Here is an 18,844-nt window from a genome sequence, read left to right as displayed (position 1 = left end):
AAGTGATGACTAAATGTGGATGCGCCATGACGTTGAGCCAATTTTCGGAATCTTGTGCTCATATGCTGCCAAAAGGGAGGGGGCTCTGGGTTCGATACCAATAGTAGATCTGATTGTTTTTTCTCCTTTGATGCAGATCTTGCTGTGGTACAAGTACTTTTTGGTGACATTAGTCGACAATATGTTGCCAGCAAGCACGCACGCCATTCCCCAACCCAAGAAGATCAGCATGGTTTGTTTTTTAGCTTCTTGAGAAGTGAAAATACCGTTCATTCTTTCGCCAAATATTGAAGCCCCTCTAGGTTCTTGGTGCTGGGACAAGTAATGGTAACACTCAGCCCCTGCCTCGGTGATCTTACGGGCAGAGAAAACATGAACGAACTGCTGTGCAACGTAACAAAAGTCACGTGCCAAAGACTGGGGGAGAAGAACATGGAAAGCTTCCCGAAGAAGGCAACACAGGAGAAGGATTTTTGAAGACGAACGGGCGTTCACCAGACAGGTACAAGTAGTGAGGGGGGCAGTTTGTGGAAAATGTTACTTTTCCTTTTCTTAACTCCCATAACTTAATGTCTAGGCCTCAAAAAATAGATTCTTCGCCTTCGCTACAATGGAAGGAAATCACACGTGCATATCATTATCAGGAAATTCTATCGCTCAACATTTTTCTGAATGGGCTGATTGGTCCTCATGGAGAAGAGGACGAGGGTGATCATGGAAACCCCTTGCAACAAACTGGGAACGGGGACAATTTACAGCTCACACCTCTGCCGGCCCACGGTTTGTAGTCTAGAACAGGGCATGAAATAGAGGGAAGGGAGAAAGCCGGATGGCTGGGCAGACAGTCAGAGGATGACACGCAGCTCGGCTATTTATCAGCTGCGTGGCCCTGGGACAGCGTCCACAAGGATTCCCTCCAGTTCCTTCCAGCACTCAGTCAGAACAATCTGTAAGCGGGACAGTCCCTAGTCGCGGGCTGCACTCGAGCCCCGCCTCCTGGGAGGCACTGGTTGCAAGACATCTTTTCCAGAAACGTTCTTACAAAGACATCTTACAAATGTCCTCATACCTCTGCCTTCCTCCTGTCTCACCCTCTCTCGTTCTGGATGTCACTAAAACTGTGCTCTTCTGGTTTTCGTCTCCCTAAGCCCTGCTGACTTCTCCTTCCAGCAAAGCAGAGCCTGGGTGTTTTCTACGGGTCTGGCCCTCCATCCACAGGCCATCCAAGAGGGTCAAAAGGTACAGACGTCCAGTTGTAAAAGAAAGAAATCCTGGGGATGTAATCTACAGCACAATGGCTGTAGTTAATAATACGTTGTATACAAATAGGGAATCAGGTTGCACACCTGAAACCAATGTAATGTTATCTGTCAAGTATACCTCAATTAAAAAAATAAGCCATCCAGGTTGTTCATTTCTCATACAGCATCTCTGAGAAGGACTCCTAGGCTTGTCCCTCCCAGGGCCATCTCTTTCCAGAATCCCAACTCAGCACTGACAGTTCTCTGCTTCCTTTACTATAAGTTCCAAGGGTGCGTCTCATGGGTTTCATCAGTTTCCCTCCCAAACCTGTCTCCCTACAAGCCTCTGGGGTCTCCTCACAGTGCTTCTATTCTCCTGCTCACTACAAGTCAGAGACTCGCCTCATGAAAATGCGGGCGACGAGCGCACCATCCACACGGCCTCGCTGGACTCACGAGGGCCCTCCCGTGAGCAGGGCCAGGTGCTGAGATGCAGAAAAGACTCGATGACCATCGCTGGCTTTGAAGAGGGAAGGGCCACGAGTCAGGGAATATGAGCCATTTTTAGAAGCTGCAAAAGGCAAACAGAGTCTTCCCCAGAGCCTCCCGAAGGAGCGCAGCCCTGCAGGCGCCCTGCCCTCCAGTGCGGTTTAAGCCGTTGTGTCAGTGGCCATTTGTCCCGGTGTCCACAGGAGGCCAAGCACGCTCCTTCCCCCAAATCCAAATCATTAGCCAAGACATGTGAGGGTCAATCCTTCGTTCTTCGATCGGTTTCCTTCTCTCCGCCTCTAGCTTGATCCAGATCTTCTTTCCTGCATTCCTAGACTATTACCAACACCTACCACACACACAAACAAAAAACAAGCAACCACCTCCTCATCTGATTTCTTACCTCCAATCTTTTTGTCCCTCAAGTTTCATCTCTGCCACACGCTTCTGGTACCAGGGTTTCTATCTGTCGCTTCTATTAAAGGCCCACACGGTGAGCAGCTAGCTAGCTCCCTGCTGGCTGGAGTATGAGTCCTGACGGATGCCCTTAGCTCCTGGTCCAAGCATCTCCCGAACTGCTTCTTCAACCTCATTTCTACGCACTCACCTCTCTTCCCAGGGACCCAGGGGATGGGACCATTTGCTGCTCCTAGCAGCTGCCTTTGCGTTTCTCCCGAGCACAGAGCCTTTTTTTTCCCTTTGTGAGGTTTTTTGGGTTTTTGTTTTTGTTTTGTTTTGTTTTTTGGCTCCTGTATTACATGTTTATTTTCTTGTTTTTGTTTTCTGTTTTTTTTTTTTTTAAGCTGACGGCAGAACGTCCTCGAGGCCTGAACCCTGGTCATGGTTGCATTTGGAGATTTCATACTAAACCAAGAAGACTTGTTTTAGAAGATGGTTATAAATAGTGTGACATATCTTAAATGTTTACAATTAAAGTAAAGCTTTGAGCTGAAAACCACAAAGGAGTATAACTACCATATTTGCAAAACAACCAAAATATTCACTTAAAAATACTATTTCCTGGTATACAACAGAGTGATCAGAAAGGGGACCCCGGTTTAAAGTTCTGGGATTCATCCCCTTCGTTCAGTAGAGCTGGATCAGCTCCGGGACCAATATAGGCAGGCACGCGCCAGCGCAGACACAAACACAAACAGGAACCTCATACGGACATAACACTCATCGTCTAAATTTGAGGCCGATCATAAACGGGTGGCCGGAGCCAAATGATCGCCTACTCCTTGAAATCCCCCATGATAAATCTGGATGCCAGAGGCTTGAGCCTTTTGGGGTTAGGAAAAATTAATCAAGACAGAGATGGACAGCCGGTGGTGAGGGCTGCAGGCATGACTGAACCTTGGCACTGAGGTGATGGCTAAGGTGAACCAGCTGCCTGGGCAGACGGCCTCTTGCGCCCTCTGGGCTCTAGGTATCATCACCTTGAGGTAGCTCTCATCCCAGCAGGAGGACTTACCTGGAGAGAGAAGGAAGGACTTTCTTTTGTCCGAAGTGTGGGATCTTGGGGGAAATGGACTAAAGGAGACAGTGCCCGGTAGAAGAGGTGGACACCAGGACTTAGTGGAGATACAAGGTTTGGGCCTGAGAAGGGAGATGGTGAACTCAGGCTGGATGTCTTTATGGATTAGTGTTCTCAGCCAGAGAGATGGATGTGAAGAGGGTTCGTGGCTGCTGGATTCATCTTTTCTGCCCCCTCCTCTGAAGTCAGAGGCAAAACCATCATCCGGGCAAATCCATGCAAAAAACCCATTCAATCCCCTGCCTGTGCTGTCACAAACCTTGCCATCATCCTACTTGCTAGCTCATGTTAGAATTTCACAACTTTATTCCGTGTAATCTCCCCTCACTTCTGCTATGACACCGAGAAGATAACCTGTTCCTTGAATCCCTAGGAAGATGACACGCATTGCAAGCTTTAACCCGTGGCCAAAGTCAGCGAGCGGGTCCAGGTCAAAATCCCAAGAGTATGTAAGTTTCACCCACACATGCAAGCGATCAAGAATCAGGAGTTTCCAGACCTAGTGCAGTCTATTAGTTCGATCAGCCACTAGAATAAGGAGATCCCTGACTGTCGGCATGTCATCCAGGAGTTTCTTAATTCCAAATTTCTCTCAGTGGAGTTTTGACATTTTAATCATAAGGCAAGCCCATCTCTCAGTGCTTCCCCGCAGCTACTGTATGTCACATCTGCAGACTCCACGAACAATGATCACTTTTCTGATTCGGAGTGCATGAAAAAGAACACGCATTCCAGCCACCAATAATTTTACTTTCAGTCCCTCACTCCGGATGGCTCTGCAAGCCATCGCTATGAGGGAAATTCAGGAGCCACTAGACCAAGGAATAAACTCGGATACCGACACTGGGTGGCCGGCGGTCAGCTGTTCCTACCAGGTGGCTCTCTGCCACTGCCCGGATGATCCCCGGAGCATTTCCTCACCCCCCCCCCCGCTTTTTTTAACATATCCTCTGGGGTATGGAAACTAGGCTTGATGTTAAATTTACCAAAACAGTACCGAGACAACAAACACACCACCAAAACCGTACAAGTGTTACACCAGATCACATAAAAATGGTATTGTTTGGGGGGGAGGGCCACAGACAGAAAGCCCTGGAAAGTGTTTTGACTAACAAGCAGCATGCCAAATTCTATGACTAAATTTTCTTTAAAGAGTCCTACATTTCAGAGCCACAACCAAATCAATTTCCTATTCCCTCTCTTCACATGAGTAACGTAGACTTAGCTGGCTTATTGCCATTTGGATTTTAGCTCTGAGATGATCCCTATTACAGAACCACAGGTGGAATTTCTTTTTTAAAGGACCGTGGAATGATGTTTTTATCTTAGATCAGAAGAAACATGGACTTTCAGAGGACTCAAAACTTTGGAACTGTGAACCTCTGGAAATTAACCTCAGCTTGTGAGGCAGAAACAATAGAAACTGGGTGCTATACTCAAGACAGTCACCACAAAAAGAGTATTTTAAATAACACAGTACAAGCACTCAATGTCTGCATATTTGGTCATGGGTTAGTATTTAGCTTTGAGTTATAAAAACCACAGAAGAAACACCTTCCCCAAATGCTACTTTACCGATCAGCACCCTGGCTGACCTGAGACACAGGTGAGTCAGTAAATACACAGTAAAACAGGGCCACAGATGCGACACAGAGGGGAGAGGGAGAGCCCACTGAATTTAGTGGCACTCTGAGAGAGTGGAAATTGACTGCCACAACAGAGGCTACCTCCTAACCAAAGTATGGCAGAGCGGAGTCAAAATGCAAAGTGGCTCTCAAAGCAACAATACAAATAACACACTAGCAGGAACAAGTGCAAAAGTGATCTGTAACCTTCTACAAGCAACGCTTCTGAACCAGTGCTGTGGCTAACCTCCGACTGTCAGAGCACTCAAATTTGTTCCCTTAATCAGTAACGGATGACTAAGAATTTCTGCCAACTGAATTTTAAGGGACCAGAGGGACTGACTGGGGAAAAAACCACCATCACCACCACCACAACAACAAAACGTGACAAGCAGATAAGCACAGAGGCACTAGCCTCAAGTTTTAAAGTAACTAATTAATACAATACATGTTTTTAATAACTTGCCACTTCCTCTTTATTTTGAGGAGTGCTGTAAGTTAAAAGGTTTCACTTAATACCAAAAGTGAGAAGCAGGGAAGATTTTTAATTTCACCAAACCCCCCCTGGTGGAATTCATGCAAATTGAATTAAGCCATTTGCAAAACCTCCTCTATACTTCCACATCTGTCCATAACGTGCTCGGTTTTTTAGTAATTGGATCTCTAGGATAGTCTTTAAAATAATCACATACTCTCTTGACCATGCAACCTGATTAATAAGGAATGAACATTCCTGAAAAGAATCACTTGGAAGCACAGCAGATGTCTTTGGGGATATGAAGGCTTTAATGATAAAAATTAAGGAGAAATGGGAGCTAGGTCACACTGTCTGGTTATTTTAATTGAAACCCAGTCTTCCAAATTTACTTAACAGAATGCTTAAATACACCTTCTGGAGTTCATTTATACATGCAGACAAGAAAAAAAAAAAGGCACCAGTGACAATGCAAAAAAGCAATCCTGATTTCTCCAGGACCAACTGGCCCGAGTCCACTCTGCCTTCACAGCACAGACACCCACTCGACAGTCTCACGAATGCAATCAGTCCCACTGAAAGACTAATAAATCAGTTAAGAACAGGAAACAGCACACTTGTCCTTACTAGTTCCCTTAGCATCTCTCCAGATTCTTACAGAGATCGTCTCGAATACCCACCAATGGACTGCACCCTAGTTCTTGTTGAAGAAACATCGCCGTAAGCAGAGGATGGGGACCCACGAAATGACAGACAGGCCACGGAGACCAGATGGCGGGTGGCAGGCAGTGCTGGAGCGGTCCTGTGTGTCTGTGAGAGCGTCAACAGTGAAACACAACAGGAAAATCGACGCGACAATTCCAGGAAGGCCAGCTCCACCTCATCCACCCCGCCAGGCTCGCCGAGTTGAAGAATCAAAACTCCCTCTTGCTTTCCAACTGCCTTTTCCAGAGAGCCCAGCAGGGCTTCCCAGGGCCCTCGCCCACTCAACGTTCTACTCAAGCCAAATGAAAAGGCAGCTCGGGGCAGATTAGACTACTGCCTAGTCCCCCCCCCCCCCAAAATTAAAAAGATGACTTGGCACTGATATCTGTACCCTCCTTGCTCACGGGGACCAGCAGCAGGTCAGCGTCCCGCAGCTGAGTGCTGGGTGCCAGGTTTCCATGCTGCCAACGGGAGAGTCCTGTCCAGTTCCCGGGGTCAGCGACGGGCGCCCGCCTCCCTTGCATTTTGGTCTTTCTGGTGGTCTCCAAAGCACACGATCACATTATGCTCTAGATGCCAGTTTGCTAGTGTTTTTTTTTTTTCAATAATATACTGATTATTTTGTGTCGATCTTCTGAATTAAAATACAATACCTGGAAGGAGCTTTTTTAAAACATTACATCAAGAAGAACGATCTCGCATACAGACACAATAAAGTGGTTGTTTTTTTTCTTCCCAAAATAGAGATCTAAATTGCAATCTATCATCCTGATAAACAAAAGAAAATAGATGTGTATGAAATACATACATATGCCTCTACACACAGAAGTGATACATATACACACATACATATATGTGTATATTACACACGCATATAACATATCATATAGACTTATGTCTATGTATGCGTATGATGCCCGCACATACACCTAAGAGCAAATCTGTGATGCGTGTCCCAAATTTCAGTTTCCAGAATGGCAGAGAAAGAGTGAATTGAGAATGGAAAGTAATCTTTTAAACACTGTCTAAGGAAGAGGAAGTAGTCTTCCCAAAAGGAAAAAAAAAATCCTACCCTGTAGTTCTCTCAAGGATGTTGCTTATCACCATGCAAGACAAGAAAGTGCAACTAAAGGAAATTGTCAGGAAAGTGTAAAAAAAAACAAATCAAACCAAAACAAAAAAACAGGCTGATTGCAAACCTGCACAATTCACGTGCAAACCCAGACATCCGGCCCCCTCCAAAGGTGTGTAAGAGCTTCTTGCTAAAGCGGGAGCAGGAGGCAAAGACCGCCTCCTCCTCGTTGCCTGGCGGGAACGTCGCAACTCCCACTGTCACGCCATTGCAACACCTCGCGGTAAACCAAAGCATGCTTCACATGTTTGGACATAAAAATGCAAACATATACTCTCTTGCCTTAGTCATAAGTTCATTTGTCTGCTAACAATAAACAAAGGGATTACTCAATTTCACATACAGATGATTTCCCAAAAAAGTCCTCACTGAACACAGAAAAGACACGCGTACATCAAATAGAATTTGGAAAAACTTTTTCATCATGAGATGTGAAAGCATTGCTTTGTTAAAACAACATTAAAATTGTCAAAATTTCTGTGGGACTTGGCTACCTTGTCCATGTTCTGGCGCTATGGGGGAAAATTAGCATGAATGTCTAGATTTGAATCACCAGTAAACACGTACTTCACTCCTCGAAAATAAAAGAGAAGGATAAACAACAACCACCTTTATAAATCTTCCCTAGAGCCTAATCTGACAACCTGTGCAGGAGATTTCCCACCATCAGAGGATCTAAGACATTTCATGTCTCTAACCGTTGATGCAAAGAAAAAAAAAAATCCAGCATTAAAGGCAAATGGAACCTATTTTATATTCAATTGAAAATGACTGATGTTTCCCCCGTCTATGCTGTACCAAGTGTCAGGCAAGAATTTGGTGCTGAAGGCAGTGATTGCAGATGCGAAACAGGAGGAAGAGAGCAGGTACTTGTGACACCCAGTCTCCTAACAGAAGTCGAAATCACCTTTCCTGGAGAGCGGACCGCCACTGTGATGCTGGTGGAAATGGAAGCCACCTCTGATTCTGTACCCATTCACGGAACCACTCTATGTCGGGACGCCTTGGGGGGGCTCAGACAGTTAAGCGTCTGCCTTTGGCTCAGGCCATGATCCCAGGGTCCTGGGATCGAGTCCCGCATCGGGCTCCCTGCTCAGCAGAGAGTCTGTGTCTCCCTCTCTGCCTGCCTCTCCCTCTGCTTGTGCTCTCTCTCTCAAATGAATAAATACAATATCTAAAACAGTGTTTTTAAAGAACTACTCTATGTCTATATAAAATCCTATGTATGTCCACAGTGGAACTGACTTCCGTAGTCCTACATAAATATGCACACATATATGTGCACACACCTCCACACACACATGCATCCGTATACAAAAGCACCTTCGCAAAATGACTCGGGACACCTGACGGAATTCACTATTCACAAACCCCTCAGTTACAGCATCCCTCCTGCATAAGAGAAACGTTCCTTCCTCTGCACAAAAATGGAAACCTGTACATAACTGAGATATTAACACCCCCCCCAAATGCCTACTCATATCTGAAAAGGGTTACCTGGAAAATAGCAAAATGACATAAGAGGTCTAGTCTCAGAAGGGCAGACCGGTTCGGCTGGATTGTTGCAAGATTCCACCTGGAAAAGCGCCTGCCAACTGGGAAAACGTTTTCTTACTTCATTCATACCGTACCCCTCTAGGAGACCGAGAAGGTGCACAATTTCTCCTTCCCACTTATCCACCAGGAGAAAAATGCATCGATAAAAGCTGCTGATGGTGGCCAGTATGGCATTCTGCCATTGTTCTCTGAGCACTGAAGGGCTGACATTCAACGGCTCAACAGCACGCAGAGCTACTCCGGTCCCATGACTCACCCAAGTAATGACAATGTCACATAGTGGCTGATTCCTATTGTATGGACCGATTGGGAAATTCTCTCAAATACGATGGCCCCTTTCCTCAAAGGAAATTGCTTTCTCTCTCAGCTTCAAAGTTGGCCACACACAAAACCTCATGTTCACAATGCCCTGAAGCTACATTACGATCTTAAAAAAATACAGAAAAGTAAGCTTTATTCACAACTCCCGGTTAACTATTATGAAGAACTTGCTCTAAACGTTTCCCGTGATCACTGAAGCCCCGCAGTTGGGGGACGAAGTTTTTTGTTTTTTTTTTTTCTTTTTTTGAAGGCGACAGAAAGAGGAGTGACTCTTTTGTTCTGAATTGTTATTGTAAAGCACCACATGAGAGAAAGGGAACACGGGAACATGGCAATGAAAAGGACAACAGGGCTGACAAATGAAAACAGGATATTGAGGATGGCTTCGAAACTGTGTGTCCTTGCAGAACAAAGGCAGGAGGCTTCTTGGGAGAAATTTGAGCAAAAATTATTTTGAGAAGATTCAAGTGCTAATGGATGAATGAGAAGAAATCTTAAAGTTCGGGGCAGTAAAATTAGGTTATCATTAAAACACATACACACACATGCGCCAAGTATCATAAAATTAAAACCGCTCTCAAATCACATTAAATCACTCACTTTTCAACCCATGATCCACTTTTTGACATTTCTGGATCTGGTTTTGACCCATCTGAAATAAGATACTGTTTTTTGTTAAGTAACTCAGCTAACTTAGTGGACGTTTAGAAGGAAACAGAATTTTTTTACAAAAAGAAAAAAAATCTCTCCCCATTCAGAGCCTACTCTTACACTTGAAATATAACCTTTTAAAGAGAGCTTTCAGGAATCCCCAGGGAAGCTATGAAATGGGTTCTTTGTTGAGAAACAATCATCTCCACCAAGTAACTCACAGGAACGTTAACAGATTGGTTTGGTCAAGGCCCCTCTTAGCACCTACTGGTTTTCTTCTAAGGCAAATTCTGCTGAGCTGCTAGTAGGGCAACACATTTGGTGAGATCATCAGAGTTCATATGGTTTATTGGACTCACCACATGATGAGGTATAATGATCATTACTGCAGCCTCTAAACTAAAGCACTCAAAGAAAATATCCTGTCTTGCGCTGCCTCCAAAATGGCTTGCCCTTTCCTCTTCTCTGTTCTACCACTCTCCTGCTTCCTTGTCTTTCCCCATCCTCTCTTTCTATTGAAAGAGGAAGGGGAAATTCGTGGGCTTTCCTCTTTCATACAATGCATCTCATCTGGCTTTCTCTATGATACGCTGGCAGAAAAGATAGGGTTAAGCCCTGAGTTCAGTTGGCCCAACTACCCTTGGTCTAGTTTTGAGGTGACCATCAGGGTGGTGTCGTGCAAAGAAACACGTACCTTGAAACCAGATAAACCCGAGTTCAAACCCCGGCTCTGCCATTTCCTAACAAAGGAGGAGAGAAGCCAGCTACTCGACCTATCTTCTACTCACAGATTCTCTTCCTATCTTCTACAGTTTCCTTATCTGTAAAATGTGACAACAAGAACAATCTCGAAGGGTCTTCTGAGGGTTAAGTGAGGCAGTTTTAAGAGTGCTAGCAAAATTGTAGCTCCCACACCCTTCTTCCCCTCTTGTCCCGAATCTCCTCTTCCCACTCTTCTTCGAGTACATTAATGATCTGTATTTTTTGTTGGAAACTTCTTCAACCCGCTTTTGGAAACGGGGAGGATAGCAATCCATGTATTTTTTAATAACATGCACAGAATGTCTTTGTGATGAAACAGTATATGACTAATAAACCGGCATTTCTATCGTTAATGTCAATTATTTTTAAATAACTGTCTTCATGTAGGCAATCTGCTGTATTTCCCAACCATCGACATGCCGTGCTTCATTATCCCTGGGTCTCCGACCATGACGTAGATAGAGTCCTTGGTTCTCTGCTCCTTACCAAAGAGCTCCCTGTCCCAGACGAATCGTCTGCCAGAATTTTTGATTTTGCGGGAAATCAGAGGCCCTGGCATGGGTGGTACCAGTGAGACTATCAAGAACAGTGGAGGGTTTCAGATTTTTCCTACTTGCGAGCTAATCAGTTAGCCTACCAGTTTCATGGATTTTGGCAGAAGACAAGAGAACCGTGAGTCAGAGACAAAGGACGTTGTTGGTCGGAGCGCAGCAGGCCTGGTGTGTTTTGTGTTCACGTCAGTTCTCCTTGTCCCCCAAGTCCACAGAGTGCCCCAGGTGCGCACCGCATTCACAGGGGATTTACAACACAGCTGAGAAACCCAAGCTTAGGAAACCCGATCTTTTACTATGGGCACACGCAAACCTGCCTGACATTTGCCCCTGCCTTTATCTTTATTATAACGGGCAGCAAACAAACGTGCTTTCTACCCTGGAGGGAGATGGCCTATCTTGATCTTCCAAGCGGTTTGCTATACAAATACATATCTTTGAAGAGACGGTCTGGAACAAAAGCCATCAGCACCTCAGCTCACAAGAGGTACAGAAACGTGAGAGGTCCCTGGAGAATTATTTCCCAACAGACACAGCTCCTGTCCCCTCCTGGAGAGCTGGCATGAGAAATCAGATCACCCCTGGGATTCCCAGTAGTTAGGGCAGAGACAGTTGACTTGACACTGAATGACCGTTGAGCCATCCACAGAAGACCAGGGGTAAAAGCCCACGAGAAAGTGCCCCATGATCCTCATCCCCACCATCCTGTAGTATCAGGTGATGGACCCGGGAAACCAGCAGGGAGCGGGCATGCCCCACCCACAGGTTCTGCCCAAGTAAACAGAGCCCTTAGTAACTTCCTCATTAGTCCCGGATCAGCCTTCACCCTTAACCAAAATTTATTTTAAGAGTTTGGAAGTATAAGCTAGTTTTGTTAATTCTATGATATTAGAAATCCTATACTTATGTTAAGGTGACTTTCTTTAGCTCACCTTTTTTTTTCTTTTTTTCTTTTTCAATTTTAGAACTATTTTTGGAGTAAAGCCAGAATGTCATTTCGTCGAATATTCGTTTATTCAACGGGTCTTTTTGAGGTCTTGCTGTGTGCCAGGCCTTGTTCTGGGCACTGGGAATGCATGGGTGACTATGAGAACCAAGGTCTGCCCTGGGAGGGCTTACCTTTCCATGAGGGAAACAGAAAATGCACCAGGAAGTGGGTGAGAAAACAACATCATTTCCAAGAACCAGACATAAAATGAAAGAAACAAAAGGAAAGTCATGATAGAGGATGGAAGGGTGGGTGAGATCTACTCCAGCTCCAAAGATTTCTACTTGTACCTGCGCAGGCTTTCTTGCTATTTTGACTTTGTTCCTCTGCCAATAAACAAGCAAACAATGTCTTAATTTCAGTTTAAAACTTTCCAGCATTTGGGCACAGAGTTTCACTTATTCCTCAAATTGTTAAATGGTCAGTGACAGATTTCCTTAAGGGATGATTTCTTTTTCAAGGACGGTTAAAATCCAACATTTACCATTCCTTACACAAAAAGACAAAGTGGTAAGTTATCGGAAAACAGCAACCTCTTTATTTATCTTAGCAATCAAGTTTGAGAGAAAAGCCACGATCACATGGTGGACCAAAAAAACAGGAACTATGGTACTTAGAATTCCCTGCATGTCTGAGTGTTTGACGGCAGGATATTAGCCCAAAGTTGAAAGCAACCATGGACATGTAGTTAAGGGCACAGGAAGGGTGTGAAGGAAATTAATAGACATTTCAAGAATCATTGGTTTTGCTTTGGCCTCTCTAGAAGAAATTTCAGGAAGGGAAAGTGGTGGGTTAATAGCGTGGGGCTTCGCGAACAGGTACAGACAGGGCTGCATGCCTGGAGGGTCAAAGAAGAAGGGAAACTAGGAAAGCCCACAGCCTGGGAGCTCTGCTGAGGTCTCATTGACAATGACAATAACAAAAGGTATCGCAAAAGAAAGAAATCCACCAGCTAGGTAAAATGGAGTGATTTCTAGAGCCCATCTCTTCAAGGGGCTGGAAGGGAGAGACACCCCGGCAGGAATCAGCAGGAATCATGGGAGTAACGAGTGGCCACTGTAGCTCAGCAGAGGCTGGGGGATGGGTCTGGGAAGTCTTGGTGGCGGGTGTCAGCCACCCCACAGTGAAACCAGTAAGCAGGTTTAGGAAAGGACAGAGGCACAGGCAGAGGGGGGTTATGACACGAGAAGTTCTCGGAGAGCGAGTTAACTGATAAAACCAGAAATCAAGACATTCCCTTGGAATTAGTATCAAAAGGTACAATCTCAGGGACCCGATGCAAAGATTTGGTTTTTGTCGTGCAGCTCCGTTTCTTATTTGTTTGGTGTTTGGGATTACTTGAGCCGTAAAGGAAAAGAGTTTTATTTTCAGCCAACGAGCGTGCACTTTATCTTGTACATTTTATCTTCTCCTTGAGTCAAATTATATAAGAAAAAAAAAGCTGGCTTTTTGAACATAAGCGAAGGGGGAATTGAAAAGCTCAGTACTTGAGATACAACCTAGGGCATCAAAACTCACTTAGGGAAGAATATCTAGCTTTAAGAACAGTGAGCTGTCAAGGTGGCTGAGCCGCCTCGAAGTGGAGATGTATTTATTTTGATAAGGCGTATGGATGTGCATTGGAAAAAGCATCACAATTATGGGAGAAAGCATTTCATGTTTGGAAAAAAAAAACCCACTTCTTAATGTCTGCTCTCTCATCCTTACGGTGAAGACTGCGGGTCAGCTCTCGTTGTGGAGCTCCTTTAGCTGGTCCTAATGGAAATCAACAGACACTGGATTCTGGCCGCTCTTCCGAACAGTTCTGCCAGTTGTCTGAGTCCGTTCTTTCTCTTACAAACTCCTCCAAGCGGCTCGCTCTTGTAAATGGATGCAAATATTCCGTTCCCCAACGCCATTCATTGTCGCGCTCAGAGTGGGAAATGCCCTTCTCCTGGGGCGCTGGGCAAAGGGGGCAGGACGGCGGCAGGGTGACTTCCCAGAAGGGAGCTTTGTTGTGCCCGAGCCACCAACTGCCAAAACATCACGGTCCAAACAGGGGCGCTCTGATCGCCCGGCCCGCCCCCGCCTATCAGCATCCAGAAAGCAATTCTTTGCATGGGTGCTTCTTCAACATGATCCTGACTGGCAGCTCCGAGGATTAAACTCAGGTCCTTTATGCACATTAGCCCCCTGGAGTGTTGAACTCCAAAACCTCTATTTTCTGCCGAGTCTACCCATATCTCACAAAGCCCCAGTTAGCCACTGTGGTACACAGCCTTTCTTCCATTCTGGGTTATCAAAAGAAAACAAAACAAAACACCAGACCCTACAACAATATGATGGACATGGTAATGACGGAGAGTTTGTAGGCCAGCGGGCGGATTCCAGGTTCTCTCATGGCTGAGACTGGGAACCCATTTACTTCTTTATCATTCAAACTTCACATTCTCATCAGCAGAGGTTCGCTTACAATGGCCCACGTGATCAGCTGGTTGAATGAACGCTGTGTGTGTGTGTGTGTGTGTGTGTGTGTATGTGTGTGTATCTCCATTAAAAAATGGTCTCAAAACCGCTTAATGAAAATCGACACCAGTGCCTTCTTAATCAAGCAAAATTTCCTGCTTAGCAACTGCATTAAAAAAAAAAAATAGACCATCTGGTCTCCCTGGTATTTGAGGGTTTTGCTCCTCACTTCCTGGTTATCTTTAGCAACGCATTATAATTTCACTTATTATTTTTACCACGTGAATTTCTTTCTGTGAACTACTTTGAGAAGCAGAGGAGAAAGCACTGTTCTATTTCGAGGAAACTACTCCTCGGTTCTAAATGGCAGGTTTGAAAGGGGAAAAGAGTCCTTGAAAGAGGAAGCTCAAGTCCAATCACAGTGAGGCCATTAACTACTCAGATTTCTTTAAACGTAAACACGGTCTGCCACCAAGCTCAGTCTCTCTCTCTCTCTCTCTCTCTCTCTCTCTCCTTCTCTCTCTTTAAATTCTCATTGAGAGAGAGAAAGTAGTAATTTAAATCTAAAAAGATTCACTTCTGTCCTGCTCATCCAAGGTGTTTTTGTGCTAAGTACTCTCCAAAAAATAAGGCAGAAAGTGGAATTCATTCCTGCGTAAGAACGAAGACTATAATAAAAGTACAATCAAATGTGAATTGATTGCAATTCTCTGAAAATGAGAGAAGTTCTGGTTAATTTAATTTTCTGGTTAACTGAACCTCAAATAGAAAACCTTTTTTTTTTTTTTTTAATCCTTGTTGAGAACGTTCCTAAAATGCCTGAGCCCCGTTTTACTTGCCTAACTACAAACCACATAGTGGGTTGAATGTAAAGGTTCTTAGGTAATTTCAAATTTTATTGTTTCTTGAGATCATCACTATAAAGATCTTCTTTCTTTTCATCATAAAAAGAGGAGAGTTCAAAGATTAGGTTGACTATAAGTATCCATGACCACTAATTTTTTAAATGAACCCGTGATATTGCCTTCTTCCTCGCGTTTCACAATCTCTTGGTTAAGGGTAGTGTAGGAAACTGGTTAACAGAGAGGTCTGACTCTTTTGGCAAAATTCAGGTAAGCTAAAGGTTTGGTATGGTTGTGTGTTAAAAGAAACGGACTTTAAAAATCCCTTGTATACCTGCTAGGTAAATGTCCATAGTGAATAATTTTAACACAGCGCTTCCCATCGATTTTACTGACGCAAATTGAAGACCATGTACGTTCCTTTGATTATTTAAACTCACTAAGAAAGCACTAGGATTTAGGTTTCATGGTAGAATATGATGGCAGCTCAGAACTGGCCCCAAATGTCCTCCTCCCACAACGGGGCCACAGCAAGTTCACTGTCACAGAACTTTACACTGTGCCACCAAAGGGCAGGAAGCCTAATGTAAGACTGGAGGGCTCTTATTGTTGGGCAATACTTTGATTCAATAACGGTATTATTGTTGGGGGAAGACTACTGTAGCACGAATTCTTGCACTGGGTAGGAGACTGGAAAAACGTCAGCTAAGATCATTTCCCATTCTAAATACCACCACGCCATGTACGTTCAAAGATAAGACCGAGCTTTTTGCTCCGTAAGTAGAATCTTTCTAAGTAGAATGTCTCTGTCTCTGTCTCTCTCAAACACACCTCTTTTGGCCGGGGGGGGGGGGACGCAGAGTGGCAAGGGGCGTTACAATGCACTCATCCTCGAAGTAGCACTAGGGCAAAATTTCAAGCCTAATGAAATCTTATCATTTGCCAGGAACTCTGTTAGCTACTGGGCACACGGCAGGATTTTCATAAGGATTTCCATAAAGGATTAAATGAAAGTGAAGGGATCAGCCAGAGTTCACTTATGGACCTAGACGAGATCTCCTTATAGGTAAATTAAGGATACCAAATTTGCAGCGTTAAGTGTTTCTAGACAGTGACTATTTTGAAAATGACGCAGTTGTCCCATGGTAAAAATCGGACTTCACTGTAGGCATAAATATATCCACTTAGGTATTAATCCGATCAACTAATGTGTCTTGGGCACAAACATGGCGAGCATATATTGAGGACACATGTACCGAGTGTATGTTTTGAGTCTCAGAATGTACAACTCAGTCTAGACCTTGCCCGTAATCAGTGGGGTTTTCCTCTTGCTCATTTCATCCTTCTCTCTGTCCTGTTTCTGTTCTTTTCTCAGTATCCTCAACAGGTTTGCCCCAAAGAAGGATAATGACACACAAAGCACAGACACTTTTCTTTTTCCTAGGGACCCCCTTGGGGAACACAGCAGACCTGAAATGTTGGGAGAGTTCCGCAGAGACTTTCTAAAGTGGGACACTCAAAAGCAGTGTAAGGAACCCAAGGGTGATTTGCCTCCGACCTCCGTCAACCGCAGTGATTTCCAGGTGGGTGGATGGGACATCCTTGGCCAAAGGTCTGGGCAAGTAGTCCCATCCCATCCAGAACGGCCCAAATACCCTTCTGGCTCATTTGCAGAAGCAGATTGGGAAGTACTACAGATTGTTACCTGCTAGTTCTGGAAGCTGCCCTCCCGTTCAAGCCCAAAATAGCTTCCTCAGAAAAGGGCCAACAGGGCTCCTGTTGCACGACTCAGTTAACTCTCACACCCTCAGCGACAGCGCGCTACCCTGACTCTTCACTGCACAAAACACAACGTGCCTATCAAAGCAATTGCTGACTTAATGGAAACAACACTCACTTGGGGGAAGTTGGGGGCCTTGGAGGCAAGACTAAAGTTTGCATTAACACACCTAACACCCAGATGTTGGACATGTAATGCAACTTACAGAAAGCTTCCTTGGAGTTTCTTTTTTTTTTTTTTTTTTTTTTTTAAAGATTTTATGGTCTCGTGTTGTCCATCCCACGGCTGAGTGGCTAAGGCTCAGAGATCGAGCTTCCAGCGCGGGCCGCAGAGCCGGCACAAAGCAGAGCCCAGCTCTGAAGGTGGCTTTTTGGGACTTGTGAAGGTTGCTTTCCTCAGCAACATGGTGCTGTCACAGCACAAGAAGTGGACATTCCTGATGAATGTAAAGAAAATTTGGACACTGTGGATTCTGACAAGTGCCTCGACTCCTTCTGAACTTTCATTAAAAAGCAAACAAACAGGGGCACCTGGGTGGCTCCGTCAGTTAAGTGTCTGACTTTGGCTCAGGTCATGGTGTCGGGGTTGTGGGATCGAGCCCCACGTCAGGCTCTTTGCTGGTTGTGGAGCCTGCTTGAGACTCTCTCTCCCTCTCCCTCTGGCCCTCCCTCTGCTCATGCTCGCTCGCTCGCTCTCTCAAATAAATAATTAAAATCTTTAAAAACAAACAAACAAATAAAAAACCAAACCAACGAACAGTTAAGCTTAAGCATGCGTCTTTACCAGGAACCATTCAGGACTTTCCCAAGCCAAGTACTCCCCTGTCTCCCTTAGAAGGACTGACATCTGGATCATATTGGCAAGTGGGTGCTTTAAACACGAGAGAAAATGAGGAGAAAAATCTAAGACTGGATTACTTCCATGAGTTCACTCACCAGTATCTCCCCAAGTACTCTCTTGTTTCTTCTTCTTCTTCTTTTTTTTTTTTTAATATAACAAGCTTGTCAGCCCTCCTTTTTACTCAGTGAACAATGGGTTGTGACCTCCCAGGTAGCAAGTTCACAGGAGAAACGTATCAGTTATAATTAATGTTTACTAGAATAAATGTAAATATTTAAAAACACACAACAGTTCCAGGCACATGTGATTTCCATTTTATTTTATGAAACACTAAAAATCCACTTGTCCACCCCATTAATTATAAGCTGCTCTCGGCCCTGACCTGTATATAATTCCCTCTGACGTAAATTGGAACAAGGTGCTCAGAATGGAAGTAGCCTACACCCCAACTGGGCTACAAAACGTCAAGTTCCCAAACCTCTCAAAAGTGTAACCTGACATTTTTCTAAGATTAGAGGCAGTCTGTGAATTTCAAAAGAGGGCTTAAAGACTCACCACAGTTAAACCTACAGTAACTCCTGAAATATCCAAAGTCAACAGGACTAAGGGGGCTCTGGGGACACCGAAACCTTGCTAGAAGAGAAGAAACACTCTTTAGTAGGTGGTATTTCTTAGCAGAAAATAATGTACATGCGCTCGACGAGAATTAAGAATGCAACAGTAAACCTTCAGGCCTGAAGCCCCCAGAGATCGAAAGAAATCATGAATGGACCACGCAACAGGCTTCTCCTTTCGCTACACATGAATGATTGAGTTTACACTGCCTATTAATCTTAAATGTTGAAGGCCAAAAAGAAGAGAGAGAGAGAGACGATTGGTTAACTTTTCTAATAGTATTTTTCT

General features: G+C 44.5%; 1 protein-coding gene across 4 annotated transcripts in view; it reads right to left on the bottom strand.

Moving 5' to 3' along the window:
• The window catches only part of MID1 (midline 1), a 335,325-nt gene that overhangs the window by 104,618 nt on the left and 211,863 nt on the right, over nt 1-18,844 (bottom strand). The window contains exon 1 of one of the 4 annotated variants that reach the window (XM_032880214.1): nt 6,048-6,276. The exons of the other annotated variants lie outside the window; for them this stretch is intronic. The gene's annotated coding sequence lies outside the window, so the exon portion shown is untranslated. Of the gene's footprint in view, nt 1-6,047; nt 6,277-18,844 lie in introns of those variants that run through there. 4 annotated transcript variants of the gene reach the window in all.

This window comes from Lontra canadensis, unplaced genomic scaffold (assembly GCF_010015895.1).
Source record: "Lontra canadensis isolate GAN:19392208 unplaced genomic scaffold, GSC_riverotter_1.0 scaffold68, whole genome shotgun sequence".
NCBI lineage: Eukaryota > Metazoa > Chordata > Mammalia > Carnivora > Mustelidae > Lontra > Lontra canadensis.
Note: the sequence above shows the minus strand (reverse complement) of the source record. Positions and strands in the feature narration are given on the sequence as shown.